Genomic DNA, 14,865 nt, shown 5'->3' on the forward strand with positions numbered 1-14,865 from the left:
AGCACATTCCACCCACCATTCTTGTAAAACTCTTCCCTGCTGAGCTTAATGTTATGCCCTCGAGTCTTTGACATTTCTACCGTGGGGAAAAAAAGGTTCTTACTATCTACCCTATTTATGGAACTCATAATTTTATATACTTCTCTCGGGTCTTAACTCAGCATCTAATGCTCCAAAGAAATTAATCCAATCCAGAAATGCAAACAAAACTCCAAATGCTGCCTAACCAAAGTTTCATAAAGCTGCAACATGATTTCCTTGCTATTTTACTCAATGCCCTGACTAATGAAGGCATACGCCCTTCTCCACCCCTCTACCTACCTGTGTTGTCACTTTCAAAGAGCAATGATCCCTCTGTACCTCCCCCCTCGACTCCATCCAAAGACCCAAGCAGTCTTTCCAGGTGAGGCAGAGGTTCACCTGCACCTCCTCCAACCTCATCTATTGCATCCGCTGTTCCAGGTGTCAACTGCTCTACATCGGTGAGACCCAGCACAGGCTTGGCGATCGCTTCGCCCAACACCTCCGCTCAGTTTGCATTAACCAGCCTGATCTCCCGGTGGCTCAGCACTTCAACTCCACCTCCCATTCTGAATCTGATCTTTCTGTCCTGGGCCTCCTCCTTCGCCAGAGTGAGTCCCACCGCAAATTGGAGGAGCAGCACCTCATATTTTGCTTGGGTAGTTTACACCCCAGCGGTATGAACATTGACTTCTCCAATTTCAGGTAATCCTTACTATCTCCTTCCTTCCCCTCCCCTTCCCAGCTCTCCCACAGCCTACTGTCTCCGCCTCTTCCTTTCTTTTTTCTGCCCCCCTTCCCCACATCAGTCGGAAGAAGGGTCCTGACCCAAAACGTCGCCCATTCCTTCGTTCCATAGATGCTGCCTCCCCGCTGAGTTTCTCCAGCATTTTTGTCTACCTCTGTACATCAATGCGGTCTTGCCATTAACTGTTTGCTTTCCCCTTTCCCCTTATCCTTTCAAAGTGCCATACCTCACACTTGCTCATAAAATCATGGGGTCATATGGTACTGAATAAACCCTTTGAATCAATATGTCTATGCCAGCCTTGAAATAGCTATCTTACCATGTTTTATAAATCAATAAATCAATACTTAGCCCATGGTTTTCAATGCCATGAGTTTTAAATGTTCATGTCAATATTTAATTTTAATGGTGTAAGAAAAGGCAGTCTGTCTAGACTTCAAACATCCAGTGGGTGAAAAAATTATTCCTGAAGTCCCTGCTAAATCTTCTACCCCTTGCTTAGGCCTATGCCTCTGCTCGTAGACACCTTTGCTCAGGTAAAAAGCTTGTTATTTCTACCCTATGTATTTCTACCCTAAGCATTAAATAATTGTGTATGTTTAATCATGTAATCTTCCCAACCTTCTCCACTCCAAGGAAAAGAAACCCAGCCTATCCAACATATTCTCAGAGCCATTCTCAGAGCCATCCCAAACAACATCCTAATTCATTTCCAGTTACTTTCCAATGCAATCACATTCTTCCTATAGTGTGGCGATTGGATCTGCAAAGCTTTATGAAGTTGCACCATAATCTCCTTATATTATGCGCTTATATTCTACACCTGTGCTAATGAAGGCGGATATCCTGTTTGTCTTCTTAAACATCGTACTTACCAACGCAGTTGCATTCAGAAATGTATACCGAGGTTGTACTATTCCTCAGTACTTCCTAGTGTATAGATTAGTCTTCTGAAACTGTAACACCTTACATTTTTCAGGATTAAATTCCATGTTCCATTTCTCTGTGCATCTTACTAATTCATCAATATCATTCTGAGGCCAAGTGCTATTTTACTCTCTATCAAAAATACCACCAATTTGTGTGTCATCTGTGAACCTAGAATAGCTTCTACATTCACATCCAGATCATTAACGTATAAAACAGCAAGTGTATCAGTATTGAGCCACAGGCCTCCAATTGCAAAAATAAACCTTGTCTATCATCCACTGCTTCTTATCACAAACTAATTTCAGATCCAATTTGTCAAATTGCCCTAGTCCAAACAGTCTTAAATGCACGGCCTCATCAAATGTCTTACTGAAGTCCATCTAGACTACATTCTCCGCACTATCTGCATCAAAATGTTACAGATGTATAAGACATTGGTGAGGCTACATTTAGAGTATTACTAGACCAAGTGCAGACCCGTTGGTCTGCTCCCCCAACGCAGCCGTTCTCTACCCGTAGTCCCCACAGGAGACGTGGTCCTCCAACTCAAGCGGCTCAGGAATCAGCAGTGCGGCTGTTTTTAAATGGCGTCTTTGAGGCGAGATGCAGGCGCCGTTATGGTCGCTGGTCAGCAGGAGGCGACAAAATGAGTGAGTGGGGGGGGAGAAGGATTTGATTTTAAAAGTGTACATAAACACGACAAAATTTAATGAGGACTGGATACTTGGGAATGAAAAGTGAAATCTCTACCGAAATGGAAAAAATCAGGGCGTTTGTGGGTCGGGTGTTGTCGTGGCAACGAATCAAAGGCTGGCAGCCACAAGTCAGGCAGAAACACACACAGCCGGCAGCCACAGACAGATAGACAGATAGACAGATAGACAGATAGACAGATAGACAGATAGACCGATAGACAGATAGACAGATAGATAGATAGATGTTCAGTTTTGGTCACCATGTTGTCAGAAAGATGCTGTCAAGCTGGAAAGGGTGCAGAGACGATTCATGAGGATGTTGCCATGTCTCGAGCTCCTCAGCTATAGGGAGAGGTTGAGCAGGCTGGGACTTTATACCTTGGAGAGCAGGAGGATGAGGGGTGATCTTCTGGAGGTGTACAAAATCATGAAAGGAATGTATTGGATAAATGCATATTTTTTTTGCCCAGAGTAGGGGATTTGAGAACCAGAGGACATGGGTTTAAGGTGAGGGGGGAAAGATTTAATAGGAACCTGTGGGATAACTTTTTTTACACAAAGGGTAGTGGGGAAATGGAACGAGCTGCTAGAGGAGGTAGTTGAGGCAGGTACTAACATAACATTTAAGTGACATTTGGACAGGCACATGGATAGGATAGGTTTAGAGGATTATGGGCCAAGGCGTAGGTAGGTGGAACCAGTGTAGATGGGACATGCAGCTCGCTAGAATTTAGAAGATTGAGGGGGGATCTTATAGAAACGTACAAAATTCTTAAGGGGTTGGGCAGGCTAGATGCAGGAAGATTGTTCCCAATGTTGTGGAAGTGCAGAACAAGGGGTCACAGTTTAAGGATAAGGGGGAAGTCTTTTAGGACCGAGATGAGAAAAACATTTTTCACACAGAGAGTGGTGAATCCGTGGAATTCTCTGCCACAGAAGGTAGTTGAGGCCAGTTCATTGGCTATATTTAAGAGGGAGTTAGATGTGGCCCTTGTGGCTAAAGGGATCAGGGGGTATGGAGAGAAAGCAGGTACAGGATACTGAGTTGGATGATCAGTCATTCTAAGAGTAAACCTAGCAATTATAGACCTGTTAGTTTGACGTCAGTGGTGGGCAAATTAATGGAAAGGATACTTAGAGATAATATATATAAGCATCTGGATAAACAGGGTCTGATTAGGAACAGTCAACATGGATTTGTGCCTGGAAGGTCATGTTTGACTAATATTCTTGAATTTTTTGAAGAGGTTACTCGGGAAATTGATGAGGGTAAAGCAGTGGATGTTGTATATATGGACTTCAGTAAGGCCTTTGACAAGGTTCCTCATGGAAGGTTGGTTAAGAAGGTTCAATTGTTGGGTATTAATGGTGGAGGAGCAAGATGGATTCAACAGTGGCTGAATGGGAGATGCCAGAGAGTAATGGTGGATGGCTGTTTGTCAGGTTGGAGGCCAGTGACTAGTGGGGTGCCACAGGGATCTGTGTTGGGTCCACTGTTGTTTGTCATGTACATTAATGATCTGGATGATGGTGTGGTAAATTGGATTAGTAAGTATGCAGATGATACTAAGATAGGTGGTGTTGTGGATAATGAAGTAGATTTTCAAAGTCTACAGAGAGATTTAGGCCAGTTGGAAGAGTGGGCTGAAAGATGGCAGATGGAGTTTAATGCTGATAAGCGTGAGGTGCTACATCTTGGCAGGATACATCAAAATAGGACGTACATGGTAAATGGTAGTGAATTGAGGAATGCAGTTGAACAGAGGGATCTAGGAATGACTGTGCACAGTTCCCTGAAGGTGGAATCTCATGTAGATAGGGTGGTAAAGAAAGCTTTTGGTGTGCTGGCCTTTATAGATCAGAGCATTGAGTATAGAAGTTGGGATGTAATGTTAAAATTGTACAAGGCATTGGTGAGGCCAATTCTGGAGTATGGTGTACAATTTTGGTTGCCTAATTATAGGAAGGATGTCAACAGAATGGAGAGAGTACAGAGGAGATTTACTAGAATGTTGCCTGGGTTTCAGCAACTAAGCTACAGAGAAAGGTTGAACAAGTTAGGTCTTTATTCTTTGGAGCGCAGAAGGTTAAGGGGGGACTTGATAGAGGTCTTTAAAATGATGAGAGGGATAGACAGAGTTGACGTGGATAAGCTTTTCCCACTGAGAGTAGGGAAGATTCAAACAAGAGGACATGACTTGAGAATTAAGGGACAGAAGTTTAGGGGTAACATGAGGAGGAACTTCTTTACTCAGAGAGTGGTGGCTGTGTGGAATGAGCTTCCAGTGAAGGTGGTGGAGGCAGGTTCGTTTTTATCATTTAAAAATAAATTGGATAGTTATATGGACGGGAAAGGAATGGAGGGTTATGGTCTGAGTGCAGGTAGATGGGACTAGGGGAGAATACGTGTTCGGCACGGACTAGAAGGGCCGAGATGGCCTGTTTCCATGCTGTAATTGTTATATGGTTACATTGAATGGCGGTGCAGGCTCGAAGGGCCGAATGGCCTACTCCTGCACCTATTTTCTATGTTTCTATGTCATGGTGAGCAAGTTGGGCCGAAGGGCCTGTTTCCATACTGTATAACTCTACATAACACCTTAATTTCACCTCAAAAAATTCAATCGGGTAATCAAACAGGATCTCACTTAAATAAATCCAAGGTGAATACCCTTGACTAAATCCTGCCTCATTGACTGCCGAATAATCCAGGATTATCCTCATTGACCTCCTGGAATTAAAGGTACCAAATCCAATGGCCTCCAATTATTTTCTGCAGCTTGATAAGATTAGAAGCCTGTCTCTTTGGCCCTTAGCAGGCCCTATCTTGCTCCCTGATTATCCACTAGCTCTTAATGCAGTTTGCGATTTTTCTCAATTTGTCCACAAGAGCTATATTGTGCCCTCTTTTCCTTCCTAATTATGTTTTTTTTAATATATCCTTGCACTTTCTCTAGTCTTGTTGGACCTTTCCTGTTTTCAGTTGTCTAAACCTACCATAAGCTGGCAATTCTGCTTAATCAAGGTTCTTTGATCTTACTGGCCTTACTTTTCATCATATGGGGAGACCTGGCATGGGGTGGACCGCTGTGTGGGAGGGGGAAGATCAATGGAAGACCCGGCATAGGGAGCCTGCCGTGGGGAGGGGGAGGGGGAAGTACAAAGGGGGACATGGCGCGGAGGTATTTTGTAACTTTGTAAGCGCTCTTTATGGGTCACTGTTTGTATACCTTGGGTATGCAAGGAAAGAATCTCACTGTGGCGTCACATATGACAATAAAGTATTCAATTCAATTCAATATCAAATTCAACCTTGGCCCTGAAAACTCATTATTTAATTCTTGAATGACTTGCTCTAGTCACCTTTAGTTTTATCTTGAAGTCCACTTTAGGAAGGTCCTGGTCTTATAAAGCTGAAATTGGTCTTTTCCCAATTTAGGACCTTAATATCCAGTCTGTCATTGTCCTTCCGTATAAAAACCTTAAAGCTTTTGGTTACTATCTCCAAATACTCTTCTACTCAACACACCTCTACTCAAATGGCTACATACCTTCTCTGATACAATTATCCACATAATGCCTCAAAAACTCTCCTGGAGACACTTTAAAAACTCTGACCCCTCTAAGCCTTTCACTGACAATCTCAATGAATATTGGAGATGTGTAAATCCCCTACTACTATTACCCTATTATGTTTACACTTCTCTTTGATCTGCCCCCCTATCCACCACTCAGGCTTTCAGTACACCTCCAGCAAAGTGATGCCCCTTGTTTTTGTTCAAAATCTCTACCCAGATGGTCTGGTCTGAAGAGCATTCTATAAAAGCAGAAATTCTAGATTCCTTGAATTCTTGAAACAGTCATTGCCTCTGTCACACCCCACCTCGTCACAACTAAAAATTCAATACACTACAATATTGAGTTGTCAGTACTGTATCTTTCAATCATATTTCCATTTGTTAATCATTCCCTCAGTTCATCTGCCTTTCTTGTCAGACTCCTTGGGTTAAAATAGATGCAATCCAACCTTGCATTCCTTTCACATGCCTTACCAAGTCTATGTGTGCTCTGCCTACTGAATTTAGGTTTCCTTCTATATTTGGCTGTTCCTCACTCCCTATTGTATTCCTATTCTGGGTCCCATTCCTCTGCTAAATTAATCATAACCTTCTCAACAGGACTAGGAAATTGCATACCCTGTAAGGATGTTGGACGTGTTCTGGGTTTGGTACAACCTAACTGGCTTGTGCAAGTTCTACCAGTCCCAGAACTGGTCCTATTTAAGAATCTAAAACCTGCCCTCATGCATTATCTCTTCAGCCATGCATTCAGCGACCTATCCTATTTCTAGAATTGTTAGCACATAGCATCAGCATTAATCAGGAGATTAAAATCTTAAAAGACGTACTTTTCAATATGCTACCTAACTCCATAAATTCAAATTGCAGCACCTCATCCCTCATTTCACCTGTATCATCAGCACCAATTGTGACTATTTATACTTCCCCTAAAGAACGACCTGGTACCTTGACCCTGGCACCAGGGAAGCAAGGCACCATCCTGGATTCAGGTTAGAAGCACTATTTTCCTCACTAATAATGTTCGTACCACTATTGCTCTACGACTCCTGCTCCTCCCCCTCTTGTGCAACTAAGTGAGCTGTGGTCTTCGCTCATACTGTACTCCGCAGAAGTACATTGAACTCCACTATTGTTCAAACCGGTTCTGCAATTAAATGCACTTTGAGGCTTCTCTGACTACTTGCCCTTCTCGTCCTCTCGCTGTTGATTACCCATTTTCTCCCTGTCTGCATATCCTTAAGCTGCTTAACCTATCATCCTCCTGTTCAAGTCCAATCAGCGCCTTCCTAATCCTGCTGCAGCCCTTCAACGCTCCATTAATACTTCTTAGCTACAAATTGGACCTCTAACCCAGGTACTGGTTATTTCCTTTTTTTTCACTGATCTCTTCATCCATCTCTCATCCTGAAAGACGCCTTTCAAACCCCTCAGTAATTTGCCGCTTATTCTAAAGTCTCATTCAACTCTGCATTAAGTTTTGTTTAATAAACTTGGCAAGTAAATCCAAATTTAAATCCAAACACTGCAAGTGTTTTCCTCTATTTCTCAACATCAATTTCACTTTCATCCTGTAATCTCCACATATTTTATGACAAACATCCTCCTTCAGGATTGTATTGTGTGTCTCCCTACTTTGGCCCTCCTTCTGAATCCTATTCACTGTGTATATACTTCTTTCCCACTTCGTATCAGTGTGTTTTCCCTAAATGTATTGTTGCCTGTCCTCTTGTCAGTGATATTTGGCCTAACCTGTCATTGAGAATGGTCTGCTGAAGGGTTTCGACCCGAAACGTCACCCATTCCTTCTCTCCAGAGATGCTGCCTGTCCCGCTGAGTTACTCCAGCATTTTGTGTCTACCATTTGTCATTGACTGAGTCAGGTTATGTTGATCTGTTTCTCTCCATCTAAGTTCTTACTTAGGTCAATGAAATCTTGTATTTACATAGTATCCCTAACACAAGGAATTTCACAGGAATGAGCTAAATAAAGTGATATTAAGGCAGACAGTGAAAACTTTGGGCAAAGAGAGAGAGATTTTAGTAAGCAAAGAAGAAAAGAGAGGCTAAGGATGGGAGTTTACAGTGGGTCTTTGCAACTGAGGCCATACCGCCAATCGTGGACAGATTACATCCAGGGTGATCAAGATATCAAGATTTATTCGTTTAGGTTTTTTTGTTTAGTTTAGAGATACAGCTGGAAGCTGGCCCTTCGGTCCACCGCGTCCGCTCCGACCAACTATCCCCGCACACAAACACTAGTCCACACACACTAGGGACAATTTACAATTAGCCTACAAACCTGTATGTCTCTGGAGTGGTGCAGGTTTTTAGAGGTTCAAAGGATGGAACATCTTTGTTTTTCCTGGCATTTTACCTAACTTTCTCTTCCACCCAGCGATTTCTTCACTCAGTGATTCTTAGCATCATCCTCATTTCCTGAAGCTGTATTTCCTCCTTCTTGTATTGCTGCATTACACATCCAGTCTAGTCCCGTCTTCTGCCTGTCTCACCTTATCTCACTTTTTCTCTCTTCCCATTTCATTTTACTATTCATCCTCAGGTTTTCTTCTGGTCCCTCCTTTCCATTTCTTTCCAGACTGTGTTGTCTCTCGCTGCGCCACTATATTGTGTGCTTTCTCCCGCTCATTTCATTTTTCTTCTCATCAGTTAACTCTTGTTTTCTTACTCTGCATTTCACCATCACTGTGTTTTTTACGAGCTCATGCCAACATAACTTTTTAATGCTCTTTTTACAGATATTTCTTTGTTCTATGTTTCTCAACCATCCCGGCCTTTACTTTTCTCTCTATTTTTCCCCTTTTCATCCTTGATTTCAATAATTTTTTCTGTAAACGTTTTAGCAATGTCTGATTTGTCCATACATCAGGAATTTAGTGTGCCTGTCCTTTCACTTCAATACACTTCAATGCCTTTCTCTTGATAGATCTTTTTTAATGTCGCAAGTTAGTTTTGGGACCATCATTTCAAACGTGGTGTTAACTTTTGTGAATTAAGTGTCAATCTAATGTGAATGTTTTCAAACTTTGTACTTGGTTCCAATTAAAAGAGAAAAAAAAACAAGTTGCTGTAAACTGTTTGGTACAACTGTTGAGGATTTGTGGCTAAATAAAAATTGGCTAAAAACATTTTAAATAAAGCAGTTGACACCAAGATTGCTGGTGTTGCCGACTGTGAGGAAGGCTGTCAAAGTATACAGCGGGATATAGATCCGGTACAGAAATGGGCAGAGAAATAGCTGATGGATCTTAATCCGAGTAAGTGTGAGATTTTGGGTCAAATGTAAGCAGAAAATATACAATTAATGGCATGACAACAGCTTTGGTGTACAGAGGGATGGATGTTGGGGTCCAAGTCTATAACTGCCTAAAAGTGGCAACACATCGAAAGAGTGGCAAAGAAGGCATATGATATGCTTGCTTTCATAGGTCAGGGCATTGAGTATGAGTCAGGAAGACATAGTTTTATAGGACTTTGGTTATGCCACATTTGGAGTATTGTGTGTGGTTCTGGTCATGCCGTTACAGGAAGGATGTGGAGGCTTTGGAAATGTTGCAAAGGAGGTCTACCAGAATGATATTTCGATTAGGGGGTATTAGCAACAGGGAGAGTTTGGACAGACATTGATTGTTTTCTCTCGATTGCCAGAGGTTGCAGGGAGACCCAATAGAAGTATATAAAATGATGAGAAGCATAGATAGGGTAGATAGTCAGAATCTTTTCCAAAGATGGAAAAATCAAATACTCGAGGGCATAATTTTAAGTGAGAGGGGCAAAGTTTAACGGAGATTTATGGGCAATTTAAAAAAGTTAAGTGCCTGGAATGTGCTGCCAAGAGTGGTGGTTGAAGCAGATACATTAGTGGCATTTAAGAAAATAAAATTAGATAGACATATGGATGTGCAAGGAATGGAGAGATATGGGTTATGTGCAAGTAAATAAGTGACATTATTTTCATCACGGACATTGTGGACCGATGGGCCTGATCTTGAGTTGTACTGTTCTATGTTCTATCTCTTTCACTCACAAAATGTGTTCCCCACTCTTAATCCCTCTATCTGCTTCCATGCATTTTTCCCTTTTACTTTATTTTTATCTCCTCTTCTCCTTCCTGGTTTCCATGTTGTCACTTCCTTTACTCTCTCCTTCATTCTGAATTAATTTTTCTTCTCCTGATTCTCTCTCTCTGTCGCCACCTCACGCACCCTCAGTTTTCTTCTATCATTTTCCCTTTCTAATCATGCCTGTTTCTAACAATCATTTATATCAATCTTTGTATCTTCAATTTAATTTCTCATTCACAATCTGTCCGCATATCGCGGTCTCTATGCTTCTTAGTACTTTATCTACTTCCCCATTCACTGTTTGTCTCTATTTTTCTATTTTCCAAGCTAATTTTCTGTATCTCCCTGCAAATGAAAAATACTGAGGTAAGAATAAAAGAGGCATGGAGGAGCAGGGAAAGTGTCTCATATGCCATTCTTCTCACTCGTAGATCCAAGAATTATCGCATGCCATTCCTCTACCTCATAGTCTGTATAATTCCTCTCTCTACCTTTGCTGTATTCATTCACTGGACATGGACTGACAAGGTAAATAAGAGACAACTGTATTGATGGGTCCGAAGTCACATTTTGGCTGCTGCTAATATAAACTCGCATCCCTGGATCAATGGTTTGAATTGGTCCAGTAACTTAACCACTATGCTATTGCATCCTTGTTCTTTACCTCTCTTATGACTATATTTCACTTTTGCTTTCTCAATCCATCTATTTATTTTGCCTTTCCTGCCCTTCATTTCTGTTCTCTCCAGTCTGTCTATTTTTTCCTTGCTCCCTCACTCCAAATATTTATCTTTGCCCATTTCTCTCAATAATAAACTCTCTCAGTCTATTTCTCTGTAATGAAATTATTTTTCTCTCTGTCCTATGGGTTTACTTTATCTATTCCCCCACTGTTTGTCAATCTCTCCGCATCTCCTTTCTGCAATGGCAGAGTCTCTCATGAACTTTTCTCGTTCCCCACTGTCTCAGTCTCTTCATCTCCCTCTCCATAAACCAGGTCGTGGTTTATTTTGAATTTCTCTCACCCAACATTCCCCATTGTCACAGCCTGTCAATTTCTCTCTTTCATCTTCCTTCTATTATTTTGTTGTCTTCATTCCCCACTCTCTGTCTGCCAATTTCGCTCTTTGTATTCCATATGTCTTTGTCCATTTCTCCCACTCCATTCCCAACAATTTCTTTCAATTGCCCCACAACCATCACAATGGAGTCAAGGAAAGAGCATTTACGACGCGGCCCTGTTTCCACCAATCTTTTCACCACCATGCACAAGAAGCGCAAGACAGGCATCATTGCATGCGGATGCCGAGAAGTGTGTTCAGCTCTGGCTGAACAACTTCTAATCTTGTGTGTGAACTCGACAAGAAGAAGATACCTTCTCTATGCAGAAACAAGAAACTGCAGATGCTGATTTACAAAAAAACCCACACAACATGCTGGAGTAACTCAGTGGGTCAGACTGCGTCTCCGGGGAAAACAGATAGGTGATGCTTTGGATCGGGACCTTTCCTCAGCCTGAAGGTTCCTCAGCCCCACTGTGCATTTCCTATGTGTCCATTACCATTGTCTGAAAATGTCTTCACTTCCCCTGGTGTCAATCTGCCCATTTTTGCCTCCTTCCCATATGACCCTCTCAATGTATCCATGTCTGTCAAACATTACCCTGTTTCAATCTGCCAATTTCTCTCCCTCCAATGTTTTGATCCATCAGTTTCTCTCCATTCCTCGCCAGCTCAATCCATCTACTTTCTCTTCTCCCTACTGTCTCAGATTGTCAATTTCTCTTCCATTTCTCACTTTCAGTCTGTCAATTACCCTCTCTACACCTCAACGTGTCAATCTCCCTTCACTGTTCCCTATTCCATTTTCTGTCCATTTCCTTTCAGTCTCTCTCTCTCTCTCTCTCTCTCTCTTCATTCACCTCTTTCAATCCATTTGTTTTCCATTAATCCATTCATTCCCCATTAATCTCTGTATTGTCCTCCATTCCCCACAATCGCATGCTGTCAATGTACCTGTTAATTCCTCTTCCTTTTCCCACCTGTCAATGTCCCTCTCTCCATTTCCCCCCCAATATTCCCCCCCCTCTCCATTCCCTTCTGTTTGCCCATTTCTCTCGCTCCCTCTTCCATTCCCCCCTGTCTTCCTCTCTATCCCCCTCTCCCCTCCATCGCTCCCCTTTCTCTCCCGCCCTCCCTCCCTCCCTCCCCAGACCGCGGGTGAATCCCCGGCGTTGATTTCGGCGGCGAGGCCTGGGCCTGCGCCGGCCTTTCCTGGCGCGGCCGCGGCCGCTGCGTTCTCTTACCTGGGGCCACTGAGCGAGCGAGCGGAGGCGGCGGCGGCCGGCGGGAGGATGGAGGGAGGGAGGGAGGGCGGGCGGAGAGCCCGGCACCGGCTCCGGCAGCCGAGGAGGCGAATGAAGCGAGGCGGCAGCACCGAGAGAGGCGGAGAGAGAGAGAACGAGAGAGAGAAGAGGGGGCAGAGGGAGGGAGGGAGGGAGGGAGGGAGCGCCGAGGGGAGTCAGCAGGCAGGCAGACGTCAGCAGGAGAGAGATCTGATGCTGGGGGAGGAGGGAAAGAGACAGGGAGAGGATTACAGGAAGGGATCGACTGTTGGAGGGGATGGGAGTGACTGATACAGAGGGGGGGAAGATGTGGATGAAAGGGTGAGATTGAAAACTAAGGGAGAGAGAAACACAGGGACGACTGTGAGATCTGGGCAGGGAATGGGCAGGGTACGCCTTACAGCAGGGAGTGAGATTCAGGGGGAGAGGCAGAAGTGTGATGGATGGGGAGAAATACAGGGCGAGAGTGTGAGGGGAATGTACAGTAAAGAGTACGAATTATGGGAACTGAGAAAGAAAAACGGGAAAGTGTCAGAAAGACACAGGCAGGGAGATCCGGAGAGAGAGAGAGAGAGAGAGACCTGGGTTGGGGGTGGGAGAAGAGAAGGAGCAGAAGTGAAAAAGAGAAAGATAAAGGGGAGAGATTCCAACGAGATGTGACAGACAAACAGTGGATGAATGAGAGTCAAGTGGTATGGGGAAATGGGCAATATTGGATCAGCATGATCTTATTGGAGACACATGTATCTCTAAACTCATATGTCAGGCTGTTATTCATTGATTACAGCTCGGCATTTAATACAATCATCCCCTCCAAGTTGGTTACCAAACTCTCAGGACTGGGTCTCTGCGCATCCCTCTGCAATTGGATCCTCGACTTCCTCATTCACAGACCACAGTCTGTCCGTATTGGTGGAAATGTGTCAGCCTCGATAACAATCAGCATGGGAGCACCTCAAGGCTGCGTGCTCAGCCCTCTGCTTTACTCTATACTCATGACTGCATAGCCGGTCATAGTGCGAACTCCATTATCAAGTTCGCTGACGACACCACTGTTGTGGGACGTATCACTGATGGAGATGAGTCAGAGTTTAGAAGTGAGATCGACCGTTTGACCAAATGGTGCCAGCACAATAACCTGGCTCTCAACACCAGCAAAACCAAGGAACTGATTGTGGACTTTGGAAGGGGTAGGATGGGGACCCATAGTCCCGTTTATATCAATTGGTCGATGGTGGAGAGGGTCAAGAGCTTCAAATTCCTGGGCGTGCATACCTCTGAAGATCTCTCCTGGTCCGAGAACACTGATGCAATTATAAAGAAAGCACATCAGCACCTCTACTTCCTGAAAAGATTACGGAGAGTCGGTTTGTCAAGGAGCACTCTCGCGAACTTCTACAAATGCACGGCAGAGAGTTGCATCGTGGCTTGGTTCGGCAACTTGAGTGCCCATGACAATAAACTCTCTTGAATCTTGAATCTGAAACTAAAAAAAACTAAACTCTATTGAATGGCAGTGCAGATTTAAGGGGCTGATTGGTCTAATCCTTCTTATGTTTCTTATGTAGAGAGATAGAGGCAGGAAGAAAGAGGGATGTTGAGGAAGAGAATGAGAGGACAAGGGAGAGAGATAAAAATGAAGGGTTAAGAAAGATTGATAGTCCACGGAGAAAGAGAGGTATTTTGAGAGAGAAAGAGGAGTCAAAGAGATCCACAGACAGATGGATAGAAAGAATTTAAAAAATAATTTATGGGAAGTGGGAATCAGTGGGAAGAGTAGCATTTATTTGTTTATTTGTCAATGAGAAGATGATTTGGTGCAGGTTCTTGAGTCATAACAGTCTTTCTGGTGAAGTTCCAATATGTTGTTGGGTAAGGAATTCCAAAGTCTAGACAGTATCAGTGAAGATCTGGACCTGTCCAATTTCAGGTCAATCGAGATCCCCTTCTCTTACTCCTGAATGCCTGGATGGTGATGGTGGAGCACTTGGCAACAATGATACAATAGGATGACAGAGTTTATTCTGTTTTGTTGGAGATGGTCATTGCCTGGAGTTTCAATAGCACAAATGTTGCCCATCACTGGATCCAGACCGCTCATGAAGAAACAGTATGGTCCAAGTTTAAGTAGCCAATGAAAGATCTGGATGGATGCAATGCCAACTGCACTCAAGATGCAAGTAGCGCACACCATCCATGATGGAATACCCTACTGATTCGACATCACAAACATTCACTCCTTCCAGAATCAGGGACCTATGGCAACTGGTCATCATCTACAGGATGGTTTCCTGCAAATCGACATAATGTTAGTATTCATGTGTATAATGCAATTTAGCATGCAAGGTAAGGTTAATAATCCACATGTGTTTGTACAATATAGTGGCAATAACAAAGATATAGCTCAAATAAGGGGACTGCTAATGAACATTATGAACACTAAATTCCGGTTATTCAGAACGAT

The 14,865-nt window shown here is 43.3% G+C and overlaps 1 protein-coding gene across 2 annotated transcripts in view; it reads right to left on the bottom strand.

Moving 5' to 3' along the window:
- LOC116970985 (guanine nucleotide-binding protein G(I)/G(S)/G(O) subunit gamma-7) overlaps positions 1-12,801 on the bottom strand; it is a 263,738-nt gene extending 250,937 nt beyond the window's left edge. For both annotated transcript variants that reach the window (XM_033017739.1, XM_033017738.1), the window contains exon 1: positions 12,363-12,801. The gene's annotated coding sequence lies outside the window, so the exon portion shown is untranslated. The remainder of the gene's footprint in view (positions 1-12,362) is intronic.
- Between the last annotated feature and the right edge of the window lie 2,064 nt (positions 12,802-14,865).

Source organism: Amblyraja radiata, chromosome 3, assembly GCF_010909765.2.
Source record: "Amblyraja radiata isolate CabotCenter1 chromosome 3, sAmbRad1.1.pri, whole genome shotgun sequence".
Taxonomy (NCBI): domain Eukaryota; kingdom Metazoa; phylum Chordata; class Chondrichthyes; order Rajiformes; family Rajidae; genus Amblyraja; species Amblyraja radiata.